At 48.7% G+C, this 4,528-nt stretch overlaps 1 long non-coding RNA gene across 1 annotated transcript; it reads left to right on the top strand.

Moving 5' to 3' along the window:
* Nucleotides 1-1,431: 1,431 nt before the first annotated feature.
* Nucleotides 1,432-3,703, top strand: LOC112837438 (uncharacterized). Its single transcript, XR_012374847.1, has 3 exons — nt 1,432-1,736; nt 2,176-2,250; nt 3,574-3,703. It is a non-coding gene; the product is annotated as an uncharacterized lncRNA (long non-coding RNA).
* The last annotated feature ends 825 nt before the right edge of the window (nt 3,704-4,528 follow it).

The raw sequence follows: 4,528 nt of genomic DNA, 5'->3' as shown, positions 1-4,528 counted from the left end.
ATTTACAAACACAAGCACCAGAGAGTTTGCCTACCTGGGGTCTAGATATCTGTCTCACCCAGAAATCCTCCCCTTGACTTGTTTTTTCCCAAGGGTGCCCTTCCTCCATGTCCATTTGGTAATGATATATGATGATAATGAGGGTGAGGATGATGATGATGTTGAGGATAGTAATGGTTATTGCTAACATTTATTCTATGTTTGCTCTGGGTCAGGCTCTGGCCTAAGCCTTTTTCACATACAATCTTAATTCCCACAACCACCCTACAAGGTGCTGATGCTACCCCCAGGGTGTGTCAAAAAACCACAACAAAACAAAACAAAACAAAAAAAAACCAGAGGTACAAAGAGATAAAGCAGCCCAAGGGCACATAATTTTAACTGGCAAAGCAGGTGGTTTGACCACTGAGTCTGGGAGATTAACAGCTAGTGTCAGTATAATGACGTTAGTAGTTAAGAACAATGATAGCAGATTTGTGGAAGGCTTACTCTGTTCCAAGCACACAAACACACATTAAGTGCTTTACAGTGTTCTCTCTGAATTTTCTCAACCACATGGTAAAGTTAGCCCCCTGCTGTCACAAGTACCCAGGGTCACACAGAAACAAATTTGGGTGTATACATACAATGTGCACCATGCCCCAGTTGCTGGGAACTTTCTAGAAAATGGACTCTTTGACTCCATGGCCTTGCTCCCCTGATGCCATGCTCAGTCCTGAATTTCTCCCTCCCTGCAGGGGGCTGTGCCTTTGGACTCCCTGGGTGCCTTTTATCTTATCGGACCCTTTCCCCTGCTCACTTTGCTAGCTGTCACGTTTGTTATTCTAGGATAAACTTTCAGCCGATGTAGCACATACTTTGGGGTCAATGCCCTGTGTTATCCCGAGGATAGTTCAAATATTTGTGGCCTTGTCAACCTTCATCTCCCTGGACATGTGTCATGGCAGAGCAGGAGGGGTGTTTTATGCCTGGAGACCAGTGTGAGCCAGTGCGTGGCCAGAGGTCCTGCCTGGAAGACCACAGAAAGCAGGTGGCTAACACACCAGTTCTTGGCCCCAGACTGGAAGAGCACAGCCCATTGAGAAGGAAGAGGGAGGCTAGTGTTGACTGAGCATTTCCTGTACGGTGCTTTCACATGCATTGAAATAAGTGATCTTCGAAATCTGCCAGAAGGAAGGCATTCTTAAAGTCCATTTCATTGACAAGAAAACTGAGGCCACCAAAGGGGTTCTTAATCTTATGCGTGTGTGTGTATCTGTGTGTGTGTGTGTGTGTGCCAGAGACTTTTCAGCAGTACGCTGAAGCCTGTGTTCCAATAAAACTTTATTTACAAAAACAGGCAGCAGCTAGTTTGCTTACCTACCTTGGGATCTAGATCTGTTTCACCTGGCAATTCTCTTCTTGATTTGTTTCTTCAAAACAAAGTGCTCAGACTAGTGCTTCAAAATCCATAAAATAAAATACAAGAAACCAATGAGGTTCTAATGCAGCCATCAAATCAGAAACTGACACAGAGATATTTGGACGTCTACAACAGTACTGGAAACAAGTCGTAACAACCACAATGGCAGAGGTGTCGCGAGATTAAGGGATGCAAAAGTCTCTGTGACACCAGCAGGGTTGCAAGCCAAGATCTGTGATTTCTACTGGTGCCAAGGTTGTGGGGGATGGTCCATCCTGCCCCGTGTCTGTTGTCTGTATTCATAATGGAATGAAATGCTACATTTCAGCTCGAGGTTAGTGACAACGAAGATGTGATATATTTTCTTCCCGACCAAGGTCACAGATGCCCTGAATTCTATCCACAGAGCCCTTGGGGGTCTGGGGCCCCGGAATGAGGACCCCTGACTGAACTGGGGAGTGCTGGGCTGGGGGAAGGCTCCAGCGATGCACACTGGCCACCTTGAGTTACCTGCCTCACAACCCCCAGCTCCTCACATCGTGTTCTCTGGCTTTGTCCCCAAGTGAACCAGTTAGTCTGACTGCAGGCTGGGAGGGCAGGACAGCCTTTGAAGCCATGCCTCTCTCTGATGTGCACATTCTATCAAGGCCCTTCCTCGAGTTGGGCAAACCTCCATTGCCCTCCGCAAACCCTCCCTTCGTGAACATTCCCCGAACAGTCCAAAGACCTCTCTCACACGGTTTCTGTTAGTTTTATTGTTTTTGTTTTTCCAGTGGAGGACGCTGCTGGCCTGGTGGGCTGGCCTTTCAGACAGGACTTTAGACTTTGAAGAAGGAGATCATTTTCAGGTAAGTCATCCTTTCAGGCCAGGTTTAAGAAACAGAGTGGCTTTGCTTAAGGAAAATAGAAATACCATTAAAATAGAGCAGCACCACGCCTTAGCCATGAGGGCTCTTGGACTTACACAGGTTTGGGTGGAAATTCCTTACTTGGTAGGTGGCTCTGGGGAAGTCACATACACTTGCTGAACCTCTCTTTAGAGATGGGGAAACTGAGGCAGGCTCAGAGCCGCTAAGTAACTTGTTCGAGGCCACATAGCTATAAGGGGATGCTGGGATTATAACGCAGGTCTATCTGACTGTGGAGCCAACAGAGGGACTGAGGAAAAAAGGCAGCCAGCTCCTTAGCACCTGCCCTGAGAATAGCAGCTATAATACTAACAGAACAACAGGGGCCCCTTGGGAAGCGCAGACCACGTACCAAGCACTGCGTTAGGCACTTTCACGTGTGTTTTCTTCAACCTTCCCAACAGCCCTGAAAGGTAGGGATATATTCCCTACTTTCTACCAATAAGAAAGCTAAGGTCAGAGAGGCGATGTGACTTTTCCAAAGTCACACAGCATGGATCGCGGAATGCAAGCCTGGCTGAGCCTCAACCCTATCCGGAAGTAAAGTCCCTGAGATCTCTCTGGGGGTCAGGGAGCTATCCTTTCCAAGGCAGAACTCCAAACAGTCCCACACGGAGTGGGCTGATGGTGGCAACTGGTCCCTTAGTGATAAAAGTCAACACTGGCTACTCCTGAAGATGACTTGAGGGAAGTGACCCAGAATTTTGGGAACAGGCTAAAGAGGGCAGGGCAAGAGGGGCCTAATCCATTGGAGGAAGAAGCTGGTCAGTGACCTAGTGGATGTTCCAGGGCTGGCTGGGCTGCAGGGCTGACACGAGGCTGTGGCTTATGTCCACGCTGACCTGGAGGCTACAAGATGAGAAAGTGCCCCCCGAGATGTTCTCAGATGGGCAGCTACCAGCATCCCAGAAGCAGGACAATATCTTCAGCACCACCTTCCTGTTTCCCAGCCTGGGAACTTTAGCTGATGGGACCCCTGCATGACGCTCCTATGGCCTCATGGGACCGGGCTCGGGGCCTGACATGCCCTGCAAGGGGCTGAGCCCTGCCTGTTCCCCGGGCCTCCCTTGCAACCCAGAGCTCACATCTGCAGCCCATCTGGCTGGGCTGAGGAACACAGTCCACTGTCAGGGGAAAGGAAACCTCTCTGTGGGTATTTCAGGCCTGGCCTGGAAAGCCTAACCCTCCTCCCAGGCCAAGATCGGTGCAGAAACTCAGCCCAGTGGGCTGCTTGACAGAGAGTCTTCTGGCCTTGACTTTCAGATTCCTGAGTCATCTCTCCTTGGGCCCATCCTCGGCTTGACTTCCTCGCAGGGGCCTTTGATGAACAGATGAAATAATGGATATGCTTTGAAAAAGATAAAACGCTGAACAAAAAGTTGTGCTGGCCACAGCAATGGGTGTGATGGATTGTCCAAACCTTGAACTTCCTTCCTGCCTAAGGGCAAAGACTGCTCTCAACCTCTGCATCTCTGGGACAGTCAGCCGGGTGACCCTGCCTGCCCCCCCCATTGGAGTGTGTTACATCTATCAACCTGTAGAACCATCAAAAAACTATACTGCTTTGGTCAGGGTTTGAATGTGCCCATTTTACAGATGAGGAGATTGAGGCAGAGAGAAATTCAAGAACATGCCCAATATCATACAGCTACTTGGTACCGACCCGGGCTTTGGACCCAAGCTTACTCATTCCAAACCCTGACCAAACACCAGGGATTTAGTTAAGATGTCTTCAGCTCGAATAAAATATAGCACAACAATAGGAACAAGAAACATGTGATCTTGCAAAAATGTCCATGTCAGCTCCTCCAAACCTGTAGAAAAGATAACTTTCCCTCCTCACTGCAGCTGGGGCTCTTGGCATGAGTTGCATCAAGTGGACGTCCCACTGCGGGGATTTGAGAGATTGTAGGATTGCACACTTGGAAAGAACCCTAATGACTATTTAGGGCCAGCATCCCCCTCCACTATAGTGCTGCCAAGAGGCTGTCCAGCCAATGCTTGCACACTCACAGAGATCCTGCAAAGTGGCCTAGGCTATTCCCAAACAGCTCATGGTTACCTAGTACTCTTTCGGACAAATTGACACAATCTCTTAGAATAGAAACTGTGCTCTTCCTACTACCCAGAGTTGCATGAAAAAGTACAGGACCATTCATAGCTCCACCATCATAGCAAAAAATTTGAACCAACCTATTTGCCTGCAAAAGGGGAGTGA

Source organism: Callorhinus ursinus, unplaced genomic scaffold (genome assembly GCF_003265705.2).
Source record: "Callorhinus ursinus isolate GAN/ISIS: 27379988/994484 unplaced genomic scaffold, GSC_fseal_2.0 scaffold41, whole genome shotgun sequence".
Lineage (NCBI taxonomy): Eukaryota > Metazoa > Chordata > Mammalia > Carnivora > Otariidae > Callorhinus > Callorhinus ursinus.
The sequence above is the reverse complement of the archived record's forward strand: the minus strand, read 5'-3'. Positions and strand labels throughout refer to the sequence as shown.